The sequence below is a fragment of the Ambystoma mexicanum genome, chromosome 12, assembly GCF_040938575.1.
Source record: "Ambystoma mexicanum isolate Mex_15411 chromosome 12, UKY_AmexF1_1, whole genome shotgun sequence".
Classification (NCBI taxonomy): domain Eukaryota; kingdom Metazoa; phylum Chordata; class Amphibia; order Caudata; family Ambystomatidae; genus Ambystoma; species Ambystoma mexicanum.
In genome coordinates this window covers 114,517,667-114,536,965 of record NC_090936.1, presented here as the reverse complement: position 1 = coordinate 114,536,965, position 19,299 = coordinate 114,517,667, and the positions used below count along the sequence as shown (strand labels likewise).

Below are 19,299 nucleotides of genomic sequence, written 5' to 3'. Positions count from 1 at the left end.
GGTTCTTTTTATATGATAGTAGAAAGCCAAAATCCATATGACTAGGTAGTTAAAACCAGAAGTATGTGGAACGTGAATAAATAAAATGTATTTTGCCTGATAAGGTTATGTAATCACATACAGCCATTGTGTTCTTAAGAGAAATCTGTGTATAGCCCTTTCTTTTCACATTTTTATTGCACTTATGCTGGTTTAATCAATTGAAGGATTAGCCACACTTAAGAATGAGGCCAACCTTTCAAACTACAAAATCTATTGTGTGGGGAACTTCAATACATGAAAACATGACACTTTAGAATACATTTTTTCACAACAAGTAGATATGTTTCTGGAATGCTGGCTTTTGGATTAACCTAGCAACATTCTTAGTTTAAACTCAGTTCAACCTCCTGTTTGATCAAAAACATTCAAATATTGTTCTTTTCTAAAGTCCTCTTATGATTTTTTTTTTTAAACTGGAAAATCTGCTTCCATGCTTAGTTTTACATATACGTAATGAAGATTTAACCCTGCTCTTTGCCATGTGGTGTGAAAGGTTTTTTTTATTTGTAATACGCGTTAGTTTTAGATTTTCTGAGGGACATATGAAGTAGTCATTTGTTTGGGGAAAAATAGAACCTGTACTTTAGTCCCTCTGTAATTTATTTATTTTTGCGTTTATACAGCGTGCCTAGCCCATATGCATCTGGGCACTAACATGGTACTTTTCAATAAACTTAAGAATATGGTTGCAGGTTTGCGATTCTTCAACATAGTTAATACAATAGATATAAAGTTTACAATGTACATGGCATTCATTATGCAAATTATTACAGTTTTACCTATGTCAATGTTGTTAGGTTTACCTTGTGGTAGGTACATGATTGCGGTAGGTTATTACTGACGGTCACCTCTAAAGAGGAGAGTTTTTAGCTTTTTTCTAAATGACCAGAATTGGGTGTCAGTTCTCAGGTGGTGCGGGGGGGCATCCCACAGTTTAGGGGCTATTACTGGGAAGCTAAAACCTCCTGCTGCCTGTCTCTTGAATCTAGGTATGGTAAGCATGTTGGTGAATACAGTTTGGGTTGGTCTAATGGAGCTTGCTTTACAGATGAGGTTGCTGAGGTATTTGGGCGCCGCCTTTGCTATACATTTGTGAGTCATCGTGAGGATTTTGAAGTTAATTCTGTTCTGGACGGGAAGGCAGTGAATGTTTCTTCTAGTGGCAGAGATGTGGTCATGTCTTGTGATATTTAAAGCAGCTCTTATGGCTTTGTTTTCAAGTATTTGTAACTTTTTAATATTTCAAGTACTTGTTCCAGCAGAGAGAGTTGTAATAATCAACCTGGATAATATCAGAGTTCTTGCCAATGTAGTAGTGTTTTCGGGAGTGAGAAAGGGGCGGCTAGCTCTTATTTGGCTGTGTACGTGGCTGACACCACAGCATTGACTTGTCTGTTTAGCGTAAGCTCGGAATCAATATAGACTCCAAGGGTTTTTATTTCACAAGCTACTGGGATGGTGTTACCATCGATGATGAACGATTTGTATAGTTGAGGGCTGTTATTAAGTTTCGTTTTGTTGCCAATTATGATAAGCTCTGTCTTCGCATCATTGAGGCATAATTCATTACTTGCCATCCAAGCTTGTATAGCTAGGTATATTTCATTTAGATTTTTAGAATCATTGTCGTAGCATCCGGTGATTGGTATGAGAATCTGGGTAACGTCGGCATAGTTAGTATACGAGATACCCATCAAGTTTGTCAAATAATAGTTTTGTAAATGCATTATAGAGGGTGGATGAAACACATGAGCCTTGTGGAACCCCACAGGTTACTGGGACTGGCTGGGCTGCTGAGGAGTCTGAAAAAACTCTCATGGTCCGGTTAGATAAGAATGATCTGATCCAGTTGATGGAGTCTACTGAAAATTGGGCTGCAGTATCCAAGTGATGGCATGGGATGTCGTGATTTACTAAATCAAACGCAGCGGAGAGATCTAGTAATAGGAGGATGCACAATTCTCCATTGTCCTTGTAGTGATCCATTTGCGTCTTCAGGTCCAGTAGAGCCGTTTCCGTGCCGTGACCTAGTCTGAAGCCAGATTGTCTTAAGCCTAGAAGGAGCTTGTCCTCAAGGTATTTTGGGATTTGCAGGTAGGCTGCACGATCTAGTATTTTAAGCAGGAAAGGGATAGTTGTGATAGGTCAATAATTAGTTAGAATATTAGGGTCTAAGGATGGTTTTTTGAGCAAAAGTAGAACCAATGTTTTATCGTTCGGAACTGTGTTGGAGGCAAATTAATCATTAATGAGGTTAGTGACTAATGGTGCCAATTCCGACGCACAATATTTCACCAGGGTTGCAGGGCACGTATCTCCTTTACATCTGGAAGGTTTTAGGGTTTTGATGAGATTTATCATATCTGACGTGGTAAGTAGAATAAAAGAAAATTTAATGACCTTTTGGGGTATCTGCCGGAAGGTCTGTAGATGGTTAGGTTGGGTTTAGATTAAGTTTGTTTTTTTTTTTACTTCAATTTTGGATTGCAAGAGATTTCATCCGCAAGGGCATTCTGGATATTAGAGCACCATTGTGCATCTTTAATCGTGTGATCGTTCATGGAGGTTGGGGATTCCAATTCCCTGAGAATTGTAAATAGCGCTCTAGTGTTAGATTGGGCATTTAAAATTCTGTGATTGTAAACTTCACTTTTTTAGATTTGATGGTTTCAAGCTTATAGTTCTTAGCTATGGCTTTGAACAGAGTTTTATTTTCTTGAGATGGTATTTTAGTCCATTTGTTTTCGGCTATTCTTTTTTGAGCCCGCAGGGCACCAAGTTCAGGGGTGAACCAAGGATTGTGTGCTGGTGGTTTGGACTTTTTGCTTTATAGTGGGGCGAGTTTCTCTATAGCTGCTGTCATAATTTTATTGTATTGACTGACTAGTGTTGACTGGTTACAGTCCGGGTATGGTGTATTCAGGATAGGGGTGAGTAGAGGTAGCATATTGTCTCGCTTGATATTTTTCAGATTTCAGCATGGGTCCATCCTGGTTGAGTGGTGCTTTTTCAAATCTTTGGTGATGATGGTGAAGGAGAGAATATTATGATCAGACCATGGTGAAGGGGTTTTGGACTGGATGATAGTAGAGCAGTTGGTATCAGCTAGCCAGTCCAAGGTACGCCCTTTATCACGAGTTAATGTTGTAATTCTTTGTGTGAATCCTAGGGAGTTCGCTAAGAGACTTACATTTAGGTCTAGGGGTTTGTACAGTCCTAAGTTAAAGTCACCCATGATAATCACTTTAGACTGTGGTTTCAAGTTGTGGGCTACAAGTGTCGTGATATCCTCTTCAAAAGTAGAGATCGCACGAGGGGGTCTGTAGATGATATGGAGTGTAAGTGTGCATACTGATGTGAGTAAGATTTTTACTGTCATAGCTTCACCAGATGTGAAAGGTAGTTTAGGGGATTTTCTGATGTCCAGGGCTTCTTTAGTTAATAGTGCAACTCCTCCTCCTCTTGTGGTGGCGTGGTCTTTCCTGTAGATGGTATATTCTTCCGGGATAGCTAGGGATAGGAGGGGGCCAGAGGTTGTGTGGAGCCAGGTTTCCGTGACTGCTTGGAAGTCTAGGTCGTTGGCTTTTAAGGTGTCTGCAATATCCAGAGTGTGAGCTGTAATGGATCTAGCGTTAGTGAGGGCTCCTTTTAGTGAGATTGTGTGCCGGATATTTGACTCAATGGTAGTAATTGTGATGTGGCTAGGGTCGTTGGTTACAATAGCCTTAGTTGATTGGACGGTGGCAGTATTGGTCAGAGATTGGTAGGCATCTTGCAGGTAAGGTTTATTCATAGAGGTCTTGTCTAAACGAGAGGATAGTCCCTTTCTTCTCTGTGGGCCTGTGATAGGTTGATACCCAAGGTGTCGGAAGGCTTTGGGCAATAGGGGTTGGGCAGTGACTATGTTGAGATGATTGTGTGTGACTAGTATAGGGATGATGGTAGATCAAGGGGTCCTTCGTGGATAGAATATTTGTGTATCTATTGTGCATAACTTGAGAGGATAAACAGTTTCTTCTCAGTAGGCCAGTAATAGGTTGTGAGGGCCAGGTGCTCAGTAGTCAGGTTAATAGGAATTGTATTTGAGGGTGTGTTAGGATAGGTAGGTTCAATTCCTGTGGAGAAGGGCTGTTTGAAGCAGTTAGTGGGCAGTGGGGTATCGAGATGCCAGTTTTTGGCATGTCAACATTAGTATAGGCCTTCTTAATAGATGTGAAGGTTTGCTGTGTCTGGAGAGGGAAGGGTGCAGCCTTATTAAGGAAAGGCGTTGGGCATAGAATTGGGTAGTGCCTGTCGCACTGGAGGTGGGCTAGTCCTTTGGCAATGTACATGTAGCGCCAGCTGTTCATGGCTGATCCATGGATATAGTGGGATATGGTAGGATCTCCATGTAGAGTTTAGTTGGCAAGGCTAGTATTGCAGTCCTAAGGAATGGGGTATGGTACAGCATTTCCTCTATAGTAGTTGGCGGTCTGGTGGGGTAGCTAACAGGCGAGGGATAGATAGGAAAAGAGGATGTGGTAATTGGCGAATAGTCATAGAATACATAGTCTGGATTAAAGCAGCTAATGGACCCAGATATGCTACTAAAACAGTTCATGCATTTCTTGCAGTTTAAGTTGAAGCCAGTGTTAAGACGGATTTCTGAACTCTGTCCTGGCAGCGCAGAAGTTCAGAAGGCCAACCTAATTACTTGGATCAGGGTAACCTCTGGACAAGCCAGACCAATCAGGGTAGCGATCGCTGCGGTCAAGACTAGGTCTCAAGAGGGGTGAGGGTGACTGAAAGCCCGCAATGAGCACACAAAGCAAGGACACTTACAAATTACTCCAAACAGGTGTTATATTAAAAATATATACACATTTATTCGAAGGCCTTTGCAACAATGACTGTAGCAAGAAATCACGATAACTCTAGTAAACCAACACATACCAAATCAATACAATATATATACAAACGAGTTTAAAGCGTTAGATGCACGAAATGTGTAGTCCACCTAAAAGGGGAGGAAAACGGGCAGTGCGAAATAATGATTAGACCCAGTCCGCCTTCAGAGGCACCTAACTAAAAGGAAGTCCAAGCCCTACGAAGAGTGGAGCCTTGTGCTCAAAAGTACCTGCACACGCTGGTGCCAACGGGCAAAAAGGGGAGTCTCTTCGAGGGAATCAGGCAGTTCAGTTTGGTGCACAAATGAAGAACAGACTTCCGCGACTCAAGCGCAGCCTCCACTGTGGGCAGAAGCAGAGCGCGAGTACGGAAAGGCGTGCTGTTTGACACAGCGTGGAAAAGCTATGGGCTCCTGCAGGAGGGCGACCAGTTCCTAGCTATGCTACTCACCGGTCCCCGATGCAAGCAGACCCAGGCTCCTCCGCGTCCGTTTCAGTGCTGGCAGGTTCAGGGGAGCAGGGGACGTCTCGTCGTGTAGATTCAGCAGCAGAGTTGAATTAAAGATGTCCCAAACGAAGTGAACCCGCACAGTTTGTTACCACAGCAGGGCAACGGAGCGGCCGTGTGTATCTCAGCCAAATGTACACTGCTCACTTCAGACCTGGGAATGCCAAGTGTACAAATTGTGTGAGAGTGACAAGGACTCGAAATACAACACAACCAGACGGGGGTTACAGAGCAAGACTCCTGGGTAGGCTGGTCAGTCTGCTGGATGGCCCAGAGACACTTCCGAAGGCTTACATGCAGGAGATGGTGAAGATGCTGAGAATAGCTGTTCCCGCTATTCCAAGGGTCGAAGTACCAGTACAGGCCTTCTGGTTCGATCAGAGGTAGAAAGGGTTTCACAAGGCGACAGCAGTGCAGAGGGGCAGTCCTTCAGCGGGTCAACAGCGATTCCTCGGTTCAGCCTCGCGGTTGCAGGATACTTGGCTCCTGTATTCCTTTGTTCGTGAGAACTCAGGAGATCGACATGGTAGTGGCGTTTCCAGCCCCCTCTTATCCACGGTTCCCTTCGCGCCAAAACGGAGGGGACCCAATGGGAGATCTGCTCATCAAACACACCATACGTGGACGTGTCACGGACCACGGTGGTCCCAGGCATTCACCCCACACTAGACTCTCTGGCACCCAGGATGTGTATTGGGACCAGACATCCCAGCCCACATCCTGGAGGCACACACAAGGCCTGTAGAAGCCCGCGAAAGCATCTGTTTCTCGCGGGAAAGTACATGCCCAAATAAGGAAGGCCCCGGGTCGGCTCGACCTGGGGAAGGTGAAGGGGGCAAGACGGTAAGCAGACAGGACAAAGGAGCCTCGTGGTCTGGCCATTTTGGGAGCCAGGCCACCATTTTGGGCTAAGCGCGAGAAACGCGCTTAAAACGCCAAAAGGAGCTCAAAAACACAAGAAACGATTGCTGCCACCATTCCCGTCCGTGATTCACTTGCACCGATCAGTTACAATCCAAACAGAGTATCTAGGGCCTGTAGAAGGCTAGAGACCCAAGAGAGCAGTAACTTAGCTTACAGTGCCCTCTTGTGTCATGTTGCATGTAAGCTGCAACATGATAAAGAAACTACGGAAAACAGCGTTTTCCGGTACTGACTGTCTTAAGGGCATGTCAGTTTCCCCCTAAGAATGGAGCGAAAGCCCAGAGGAGTGCGGCAGAAGGCTGCACTTCTCTGGCAAAGTCTAGATCATGGTGAAAACAACAGCAAAAAGTTTAGGGGTTGCCACATGGAAGGAAAATTACCCACAAATAAGAAATCTTTCCTAACAGCCAGCATATAGCAAAGTTACAAAGCATAAATGTGGCTGTGGGCGATCATGCAATGGTCAGTAACATTAGTTAATTCCTGCAGATTGAACATGGTACAGGTATAATCTCAATCAGATGACATTAGCAAATGCCGGTAGAGCTGGATACGAATACACCGGTCAGTTGAGTGTGCCTATACGGAATGGTTAGTTTACCGTAGGTGACTCCTAATTGTCTGTTTTGAAATCTACCAGGGTGGGTATTTTCCAATAGTCCTTCTTCCCACAGATTCATCATTTTAGATGTATGTAGATCTTCCAGCTGCCTTCAGAAACCTTCAGCCATGAGTGTTCTGCTCTGCTCTCCTTAAATGGTCCCCCTTAGTGAGCTAGATAGGACATCAGAGGTAGTATGTATAGTGCCCTATGACCTCAGTTGCTTTTCACCGTACTCTGCTCTGGAACTCACCAAGCAACTCCCCTTCCAGTGATAATTCTTCTGAGCAATTTCCACTTTTTGATGGTAATGTTACCCACTTGCTCTTCCAAGCCCCTGGTATCTTGAGGAAAATAGGCAACTGATGCTAGATCTCTTTACTAAGTGGAGAAGCTTGCAGAGTTGACCCCTGGGAACACAACCACACGACTGCTGGCTCCGTTCAGACCCAATACTGGGGCCAGGCTCTGTTCTCTGGCATCAGTCCTTGCGGCACCAGCTTTAGTGCTTCCATTGGTACAATTATTCACTAAAATAGGTTAAATCTTCCACGGTGACCCAATTCTTTGATTTGAAGCCTTTGGATGTGAAGATGTGCACAACTTGCCGGAGGAGTCCTCTGGCCAGGAAGCTGTCGTTGCCTGTATGGCTAGGATGCAGTCCAGACCCTGAGCTGAACTTAATGCAATCCTCTGCATTTGGCAAGCTGCATGCTTCATGCCAGTGAACTATTAAAGGTTTTTGTCACTCTGGGCCCTATAGTTTCAGCAATGCCAGTGTTCCGGCTTGCCCTCATGTGCATGCTTGACCAAGGACCCCTGAAAGAAGCACTTTTGCCTTTTCATCCTGCAATGGTTGCCATGGTGTTGGCCATGTAGCTGAATCCAGCCTCCATACCAGCCTTGGACTGTGGTGTTTGCCAGAAGGCATGGTCTGCCCCCCATTGATCAGTTTCCTGGCCACATTCCACCCTCAAGAGTCTGATAGTTCAGGCCTCCAGAGTGGGTTATGTTGGCCAAGATCACTTCCTTTGCCCCCAGATAGGAAAAGCAGGAAGTTGGATGCCTTTGGCTAAAAAGTGTTTGCACTAGGCATCCTGGCCTTAAGAGCGATGAACGCAATCTGCACCTGCCCACATACTCCCGTTGTTCGACAGATGGGGTTCCTGAGGCAGCAGATACTATCCGTGAGCAACATAGACTGTTTCAAATCCCTTGAATAAGATGGGAATGAGGCAGCCTGTCGGAGCCCCCACAAAGACCTGGAAACAGCAGATTGTAGGTGTAGGCTAATGGGGATGAGCTTGATAAGTGGCGGAGCATGAGGACATGGAAACTGTGACATTATCAATATGAGTTTATTAAATAATGGGAATAAGGCCTAGCTGTCCCCAACACTAGTGGGCATTCTCTGCCTATGTTAATATCTAAGGTGCTCGTCGAATGTCCGGAAAGGCCCAAAATAACGAAATCCACTGTCCAAACTTTAACCCTAACTGACCCTGCCACTAATCTAATGAGCAAGGGAACACAACCTTCAATAAAGATGTCCATAGACATTGGACAAAACCTTCTGAAAAAACAAGCCAACATAATCAAAAACTCAATTCATTCTCAGCTTCTGAACAAATAAGAGCATCGGCCCTTTTCACACACAAGAGTTGATCCACAAGGACCCTAGTGCTAGAAAAACGATCAAATACAGGCGAAACAACAATTTTAAACAGAAGAGCTTCTCTGAAGCTGTTCAGCAGAATTCTGACCGAAGATCAAATTTGAAGTGAAGATATGAAGGTCATAGAATTCACCCATAAAATGCAGACTGACAGTATCTTCCTACACAGCACATCCCAAACCATAAAGAAATTGCTTCTCATAGCTGGCAAATTTCACAAGATGGCATACCATTGTCGGGAAACCACCTCGGAAGAGAGAGCACACGACTCGCATTCCACAAAGTGAGAGGCAAGAAATCGGCCAGATGAAACCAGTGGTCTTAATGGGAAAGAAACTAATATCGCAGCATCGATCGTAAAACATCAACCACGACAAAAACCATCAAGTAACTCAAGAACCAGAGATGGTGACCTTAATGGAGACAGATCACCCATCAAAAGAAAATACAATGATTCAGTCTGAGAGCGAAACAAAATGTCCTCCCGTCTGTCCTCTTGGACGGACTTTCCTAATTCAGAGAAGGCTCAAACCCGAAAACCAGCAGCCCTGAGTGCCACAATGGACGGAAAAAATGAGTCAGAAGAACACACTCATTCCCTTTTCATAACAGCACAAGGGAAAGACATTGACAAAGACTCTAACAGATGGGCATGGATTACTGCCGCTCTGGCACGATACACCAGGAAATAGCAACCACTAATAACTTCAAACCGCTACAAAATTGATGCTTCCAATGGAAATACTCCACAACAAAGACTAAAAATCAGATCATGGAACACCAGAGGCCAAATCCACCTTACGAAGGCCGGAGACTTAAACATAGGCCAATTTGATCTTCTAAGCCTTTAAGAAACGTGGCTTCTTTTCCCTCCAAGTATAGATCGTTACGAGACCCTACTATCTCCAGCACTTAAAGGAACCAAAGGTTGCCCTACATCAGGCCTCCTAATTGTGGTTCGTATAGATGGGGGCTTGAGACCAGTACGTAGTCTGGTCTAGTCTACCTTCATCCAAGCAGTCCTCCTGGAACGGAACCAAAGTCCACATTGTCAAAGAATATAAAGGTGGAACTCATCTTGTTGATAAACATCTATTGGAACCCTACTGCACAAACCGAAAAACTTCCTAAACTCCGTTGACTCAATCCTAACGGAAGTGACAACAGCTTATAACACAGCCCACATACTTATATGCAGAGACTTAAATGCTGTTTGTCCAGACTCAGGAAGAGAAAACGCAGCATTACAGAGCCAAAACCACCACAGAGCACATTCAGTCTTAAGAGGCCGTGCATGGGCCGATCTCATGGATTCTCGGCACTTGCACAACTTAAACCAAATAGAGAAATCTTCACTGCCAGAGCCAACTTGGGAGAGAGAAGGCCACAAGGGCACCATCGACCACAGTAATTTTTCTAAAGAATTATACTCGGTCATTGATTGATTCAAAGTAATCAAAACAACCCACAATGACCACAATCTCCTAACAGCATCATGGCCAGCACTTAAAGAAACATACTAGACCATGAGCCGCCGGGTCGAAGTCAACTCTCAAGGGACCCAGCTAAAATTGACAAAAGAAGCAATAACCAGGATCACAACAAGCTACAATAGTCAACACGACTTCAACACTGACGTGCCGAGTACATCAAACCTGGATTACTGCCCGCTCCTCAACCCTTACTGACTACACAGGCCAATAAAAAATGTCCCAGAAAAACTCCATCTGCATAGCTACGAGGCGCTGTGGCCGAGGAAAGCAAACATGAGAAAAGCCAGAAGGCGTGCGCAAACCTATCCATCACAACAAAACGTAGCCCTTGCAGCCGAACTAAGAAAGAGTTACAAAACTTGGTTATCTACTTCCCGGAGCAGACTATACCAACACGACTCTGAGATAATGCTACGTGTAAGCTGCAGTAGAAACTCCAAAGACTTTTTAGTTCTATAGTCAAGGATACAATTACAGACACAGCAATACTAAACTGTGTCACTGAGGAAGCATGGTTTACGCACTACACTAATGTGTTCAAACATCCAACAGCTGGACCATCTAACTCAGGGGTGCACAACTGATTTTGACAGAGGGCTGAAAGTACCTTACATGAGAGCTATAGTGGGCCGAACAGTAAATGTGGGCGGGGCGGTAGGCGGGGCGTGGCAGGAGGCTTTTTAAACCCCCAATTTGTACTAAACCCATGGAAAAAGAATGTTTTTGAGGGGTAACGATTTTTATTTGCATTTCAAACTTACATTTTGTACTACACATTTTCCATTGTTATAATTTATTTCTATTTAGTTATTGTATCTCGCCTGTTTAGTTAACTTATATATATTTTATTGACCCTAGATTTGACATGCCGTTATTTTGGACTGCTACAGTTTGCTATTTGGGTTGCCCAAGAGGAGTATGGCCTTCATTGAGTCAGGTTTCCTCAAAAAGCCAAAGATGAACATCTCCTAACTGTGCCTGTTTTAGCTTTATTATTGGGTTCACTCTTGGAGTGCAACACTATGCCCCATGGCCCCTCACATCCAACCAAACACTATGCCCCATGGCACCCTCACCCCCAACCAAACACTATGCCCCATGGCCCCCTTACCCCCAACCAAACACTATGCCCCATCTCCCTCACCCCCAACCAAACACTATGCCCCAGGGCCCATTACCCCCAACCAAACACTATGCCCCATGGCCCCCTCACCCCCAAGCACACACTATGCCCCAGTTGGAAAAAACATCTTTTTGGAGGTGTACTGTTTTATTTGTATTTAAAACTTACATGTTGTACTATACATTTCCCCAAACCATACAGGATGAAACAGTGAACCAGACATAGTTGATCAGTGAGAAACATTGCAGCGTTTCTCAGCTGTCAGTTTCTGGATCTCGGGCTCCAGCGAGGTTGTTCCTACTCTCAGGATAGCATGGAGATGTTGGTCAGTTAGTCTTGTCCTTAGGCTGGATTTATCTAGTTTCATTTGTGAAAAAACTTGCTCACAAATGTAAGTACTGCCAAACATAGAAACCATCTTTAATGCTTCCCGTGACAGATTGGGGAATTGCGCAGTGTCCAGAGACTGATAGAAGACTAATAAAGGCATCTCTCTGTGCTTATTTTTGAGGGCACTACAGCACTGATGTTCAATCAGTTCCAGTTGAAGTTCAGGTTGCACACTGTCAACATCAGCTGAGAAAGGGTCTGCAAAAAGTTTAAAAGAGGCTCGCTGGGATTTGAATTGTGAGAAACGATTCTCAAAAACATTTTGCAGTTCCTTCAGGACTTTCACATGCCGATACCACCCTCCATACTTGTCATGGGGGAAAACCTCTGCACATGCGGAGTAGTATGCCAGCATCCCTTTCTCCAGTTGGGCTGTCAGAAGCCTTAACTTTATTTCAAAGGCACAAACTGCCTCAAACAGATCCGATATGAGATTTTGGCTTCCTTGCAACTGTAAATTTAAATCATTGAAATGGCCTGTCAGGTCAGTCAGAAAAGCAAAGTCGGCTACCCAGTCAATATCTAGCATGACAGAAGTGTCCATTCCCTTTTCATCAAGGAATGCTTTTATTTTGTGCCGTAAAGCAAAGAATCGCTTCAGCACATTGCCACGACTAAGCCATCGAACATCGGTGTGATATAGGACATCACCATAATCCGCCTTTACCTCTTCTAGAAACGCCTGAAACAATTGGTGATTTAAAGAGCGTGCAGGGACAAAATTAACCGTTTTCACAACAAAGTCCATCACTTGAGTGAATTTCAAATGTTTTGCACATAATGCCTCCTGGTGGATTATGCAGTGATAATTTTTTAAATGGACAGCCTTCTCGCCCAAGTGCCTTTTCAAGCAACCAATAAACCCATTTTGCTCCCCAACCATGGCTGGCGCCCCATCAGTCGTCGCGCCTACCAACGCATCCCATGGCAAATTTAAATCATCAATGACTTTTTGAAAGGCATTAAAAATGTCAGCACCAGTAGTCCTGCCATGCAAAGATACCAGGGAAGCCAGTTCCTGAAATACTTTGCATTGATTATCTACCCCCCGAATGAAAATTAAGAGTTGGGCTGTGTCACTTGCATCTGTGCTCTCATCAAGGGCAGCTGAAAAGAACTTGACATCCTTACACTGCATTTTCAGTTGGCTGTAACAATTGTCAGCCATATCTACAATACGCCGCTGGATACTCAAACGTGAAAGGGGAACATTTGTAAAAGCATCTTTTTTTTTCTTTGCACACTGCCTCGCAAATCTCCATCAGGCAGTCTTTAACGAAATCCCCATCTGTGAAAGGACGTGCTGACCTTGCAATAAGCTGTGCAACCTTATAACTCGCAAAGGTGGCACATTCAGATTCTTTTTTTTTTTCTGGGAAAAAACACCCTGTTGCTTAGCCAGCTGTGTTTTTAGCTCCCCAGCTTTCTTAATTCTCGCTTCCCCCTGCAAATCCTTATATTGTGAATGTTTTGATTCACAATGGCGGCGGATATTATATTCCTTGGGGACTGCTATGCGTTCGAGACAAATGAGACACGAGTACACATCAGGTTTGGACTCGATGAAAAAAACTTCAGTCCACTCATCCTTAAATTGACGGTGCTCCTGGTCAATCTTTCTTTTTTTTACTGCACTAAACATTGGCAGGGACATCTTTGGATAAAGATACGAAATCCACTGTTATGCTCCCACTACGAGTCTAGAGTATATACAAATTATATACTTTTGGGAGAATCCTAGAAGCGACAAAAGAACAAGATCAGATAAAGGACATAGCCTTGCCAGCATACCTTTTCATGCACTTATTGATGGATACTTTCAGGAATGGCGGGCTGCATAGCATATCAACCTGCTATGTTTCAGATTAAGGTGGAAATTGAGGACATACTTAAAAAATAACATTTCAAAGCACAAGCTGTTGCTCAAATTATGAGCTTTTGAAAGGAATTATCACAGGATGACCGAATTACTTTAGTGAACATACAAAGAAACTGATCTCAGTTTCTTCCTGGGCAGGGCAAAACTGGCAGGAGCTCCACCATATTGCGCCAGAGAAATAGTTTCTGCTTGTGCTTCTATCCCCCTGAACAATGCTTGATGGGGTTGTAGAAAGGTAACAATTACCCACACTCAATGGGTCTCAAATGCTTGATCGAGGTTTAGTTGCAAAATTACAGGAGCAGACATCATCCAGGACCATACTAGAAAAGGCTGCAGCCGATTTTGAAAGCTTTAGGAATGTACAAATAAACCACACCCACTGCTGACCCTTGACACTCTGGCCCAACATCTCTGATATGCTATGATAGTTTATTTCTGGTAGAGCCGGAGAATTACACAAGGTGAGGGAGAGGGGAGGAGAAAGGAGGGAGAGGAACAAAACAAGCTTTTATCGTACTAGGCCTGACAACATTTCAGATAGTGCTGGAGAGGGAGAGGGGATAGTAAGTGGGGGTGAGATCCGAACCCCCAAATCAGCACACTCTCAAACAAGCACCCATACAGACCCGAACCCCCCACCACCCCCGAACTCAAAGCCCCCCACCCCCCCAACTCAGCACACACACTCAAGCATGCACCCATACAGACCCGAACCTCCCACCACCCCCAAACGCCAAGCCCCCAACTCAGCACACACACACAAGCACCCAACCAGACCCGAACCCCCACCCCCCCAACTCGGCACACACACAAACATGCACCCAACCAGACCCGAACCTCCCACCCCCCCAACTCGGCACACACACACAAACATGCACCCAACCAGACCCGAACCCCCCAAATCAGCACACTCTCAAACAAGCACCCATACAGACCCGAACCCCCACCACCCCCAAACTCAAAGCCCCCCACGCCCCAACTCAGCACACACACTCTCAAGCATGCACCCATACAGACCCGAACCCCCCACCACCCCCAAACTCCAAGCCCCCAACTCAGCACACACACACAAGCACCCAACCAGACCCGAACCCCCACCCCCCAACTCGGCACACACACACAAACATGCACCCAACCAGACCCAAACCTCCCACCCCCCCCAACTCCAAACCCCCACCCCCAAATCAGCACACACACAAGCACCCAACCAGACCCGAACCCCCACCCCCCAACTCAGCACACTCTAAAACATGCACCCATACAGACCTGAACCCCCACCCCCAAATCAGCACACACAGACCCGAACCCCCCACCCCAACTCGGCACACACAAACATGCACCTATACAGACCCGAACCCCCACCCCCCTAACTCAAAACCCCAAATCAGCACACACACACACAAGCACCCAACCAGACCCGAACCCCCACCCCCAACTCGGCACACTCTCAAACATGCAAACATACAGACCCAAACCCCCACCCCCTAACTCAGCACACACACAAACATGCACCCATACAGACCCGGACCCCCCACCCCCCAAACCAGCACACACACAAGCACCCAACCAGACCCGAACCCCCACCCCCCAACTCGGCACACACACAAACATGCACCATACAGACCCGAACCCCCACAACCCCAAACTCCAAGCCCCCCGCCCCCCAACTCAGCACACACACAAGCACCCAACCAGACCCGAACCCCCACCCCCAACTCGGCACACACACAAACATGCACCCATACAGACCCGAACCTCCCACCCCCAACTCCAAACCCCCACCCCCCAAATCAGCACACACAAGCACCCAACCAGACCCGAACCCCCACCCCCCAACTCAGCACACACAAACATGCACCCATACAGACCCGAACCCCCCACCCCCAACTCCAAACCCCCACCCCAAATCGGCACACACAAGCACCCAACCAGACCCGAACCCCCACCCCAACTCAGCACACTCCCAAACATGCAAACATACAGACCCAAACCCCCACCCCCCAACTCAGCACACACTCTCAAGCATGCACCTATACAGACCCGAACCCCCACCCCCAAATCAGCACACACAGACCCGCACCCCCCACCCCCAACTCAGCACACAAAAAACATTCAAATCAAAACATTCATACACATCCGACAACTCCCCCACCCCCGCATCTCAACATACACACAAAAAACATTCAAATCCAAACATTCATACACATCTGACACCCCCCACCCCCGCATCTCAGCATACACACAAAAAATATTAAAATCCAAACATTCATACACATCCGACACACATCCGACAACCCCCACCCCCGCATCTCAACATACACACAAAATACATTCAAATCCAAACATCCGACACACATCCGACACCCCCCCACCCCCGCATCTCAACATACACACAAAATACATACAAATCCAAACATCCGACACACATCCAACACCCCCGCATCTCAACATACACACAAAATACATTCAAATCCAAACATCCGACACACATCCAACACCCCCCCAACCCCCGCATCTCAACATAGACACAAAAAACATTCAAATCCAAACATTCACACACATCCGACACACATCCGACCCCCCCCTCGCAACATACACACACAAACAGAAAGCAAAACAGACCCGACACACAAACAGACCACTTACCGGAGACGTGCTGGAAGGCAGACAGGTAAGCGGCAGGTAAGCTGCAACACTGGAATCGTACTACGGCTGGCGTGGTCCAAGGCTGAAGTGCTTTCCGGCATCAAGCCTTATGGACCACGCCAGCCGTAGTGCTGGCCCTTCATTGGTGCAGCACACACGCATTACGTGGCTCGTAGGAGCGACTTGGTGCGTGTGTGTGCTGAGCCAATGAGGGCCAGTGAGGGCCGCCCTCCATTAGGAAAGTCTTTGTGCCTTGCGGGCCGGACAAAAGAGCATGGCGGGCCGCATGTTGTGCACCCATGATCTAACTCTACTAAACCCGTCCCTTGTGAATGGGCTATTGCACATGATAAATCAACTATCTTGAAAAAGATAAAGATGCTGAACAATTCAAGAGCCCCGGGTCCTGACGGAATTTCCAACATACACCTAAAGAAGGACTTGGAAGAATGGGCATCATTGATCTTTGAGATCTTTAACAGATGCTGTGCCACAAGAAATATACCAGGATCCTGGAAAACTGCCAGCATAGTCCCGATTTACAAGAAGGGACTAAAAACTAAAGCCCAATAGCCTTGCTTGATATAAGCAAGCTATTTGGGTCCCTCATCCTGGACGAATTCCATAACTGGCAGAATCAAAAACAGCGGACCCCTACCAATCAGGGTTTGTAAAAAACCTTGATACATCTATCAATGTCATGTTGATTAGTAGACCTGGTCCAGGCATTCGACCCTGGGAATAGAGAAAAATTGTGGCTAAAATTAAAGTCAGATATCCAGCTGCCATCCTGGAACCAATCAAAGCATTGCATCTTGACACCTCAATTAGAGTCTCAGTGCAGCAGGCCAGTTATCAGACCCCATGTTGAAATCGAGAGGGGTCAAACAAGGATGCCCTTTGGCTCCAGCACTATACAATGCTTATATGGCCGACATCATTGACACAGAAAACGACTTGTTCCTTTCCTCCCACAATAGAGTCCAAGGTCACAAGGCACCTATACGGGGACAACCTAATTCTCCTGGACCAAACAGCCATCGGATTATAGCGCCAGTTAAACAGCCTTTCTGCATATTTAAAGAAAAACTACGTAGACCTCAGCGTAAACAAAACAAAGGTGATGATCATCGGAAAAACAACAAAAACTACAAATAAAACAAAACTGGTTTATGAATTCAGAGAAATTGGTAACCATGACAAGTCTTACCCACTTGGGAGTTAAACTATCCTGCAGTAGTACAGAAACTACCATGCAGGAACATCTCTACGCAAAAACACTTGCAGCCCAAGACTCGATCTTGGAAAGAAAGTTCAGCAAATTCTCACTTCTACCAGTGATTAACTTCTATAAAGCAAAAAGCTGTACCGGCTATCACATATGCTGCTGAGGCAATTCCACAACTACCTTCTACACTCTGGATCAAACTTGAAGGCATATTCTGGCGTATGGTCTTGAAGCTACCTACTTCGACCCCCATGGCTGTAATTGGAAGGGAACTCTGCCTGTCATCTTTGAAATTCGTGGTAGAGAGGAACAGCCTGTTATTCTTGGGAAAAATCTTAAAGCCCAGACCAAAAATACTTGACATCATTTACAAAGAAATGACCAGTGGAAAAAGCCGGATGATGGCAACCTGGTTAAAAAAAGTCATTTAGACCTGGTGGAAACAATCGGAAATTCTCAATCGGACCTCAAACATATCCCGGACAAAGTCAAAGAAAAACTGAAAATCTGGGACTGGATAGAGACATTGGACAAATCAGCTACCCACTTGACAATGAGCACCCAAAAAGTGGACGAGGTCCAAAACTACCTGACAAGGCACTTTGCACAATATACTTAAGAGCCCGCCTGAACGTCTTGAAAACAAGTGAAGTCCCATTCTTTCGGAATCAATCAGTGAGCAACACGTGCCGCTATTGTAATAACACAGACCACGTCGAGACAATGCGACATCTCCTCTTATGTCCAGGGACTGCAAACCTGATTACGTACCTCCAACCACACAGCTTACATTGGACGAAGAATCCTGGTGGAACTGGATGATGAGTGGAGACAACATATCTTTAACCATTGCTACAGCAAAGTTCCTACAGAGCTTGGCACTTAAAGGAAAGGCTTAAACTATGACCACTCATGGAGAAAAAACTCAAGACTGACTGCCAAAGCACAAGCACGATGATCATTGTTGCCTAAATTTGTAAAAATTGTCAGCCACAATTAAACACAAAAAATAAAATAAACTAAGGCCAGGAGAATGACTCGCTTCTCCCGATGGTGTAATGGGTTTATTTAACTTTCAGAATTGCTCTCAATATTCAATCTTTAAATGGTCTCTGGTCACCTTCCATACCAAGTCTTGTAATTCTCTGACAGTAGATTTGGTTTTTCCACTATTTTGATGTACTATCCTCCAGATGTAATTTCTTGGACTTTGGTATGTTCTTGACTCCAAGTTGTTTGGCCTTCTTTATTTTGATAAGATATACTAGGTGATGTACCTTTTCTGTTTTTTATCTCGTAGGCCTCTCTTGCCTTTACTTCATAGCATTCTCTCACATAGGTTATTCTTACTTTCTTGCATAACCGTGTCTCAGCCCCTCTCCCCATGCTAAGTTTATCCCAGTTTTAATTACCTCTTTCTCAGGACCACTGGGGATTTTCGTTCATCGTTTCTTAATTTAAGTTTGATCAATTTCACTAGGACTAGTTTCTTTCATGTTATATTCAAACATTCATCAATTTCACTGGGACAAGTTCCTTTTGAATTATAACGTATCCCCTGCGGCCTCTTGGCTGTCCCGTTCTCCCCTTTACTTCTGTTCTTACAGGGGAATGTCTCTGGGGCCTGCAGTCGTTCGGGACAGTTTATTTCCTCCCGTCTCTTTGCTGGCTCGTTCTTGGCTGCATGCTTCTCTTGCTCAGGGTCCTGGTTGTTCTGCATGTCCTCTATTTTCAGCCTCCCCGTCGCAGTCAATTGGAGTTTTTTTTTCTTAAGAGATTCTTTCTCTTGAGGTCAATGGCATACATTGTCTTCAGCCAATCCTCCGTTTTGTACATTAATTCGTCCCATGTATGCCATCATAGGGAATGGCTTGGGGCGTTACTCAGCGGAACAGAAGTCA

General features: G+C 45.3%; 1 protein-coding gene across 1 annotated transcript in view; it reads left to right on the top strand.

Annotated features, from left to right (window-relative positions):
• The window catches only part of TTLL12 (tubulin tyrosine ligase like 12), a 498,173-nt gene that overhangs the window by 437,493 nt on the left and 41,381 nt on the right, over positions 1 to 19,299 (top strand). The gene's annotated exons all lie outside the window — the stretch shown is intronic.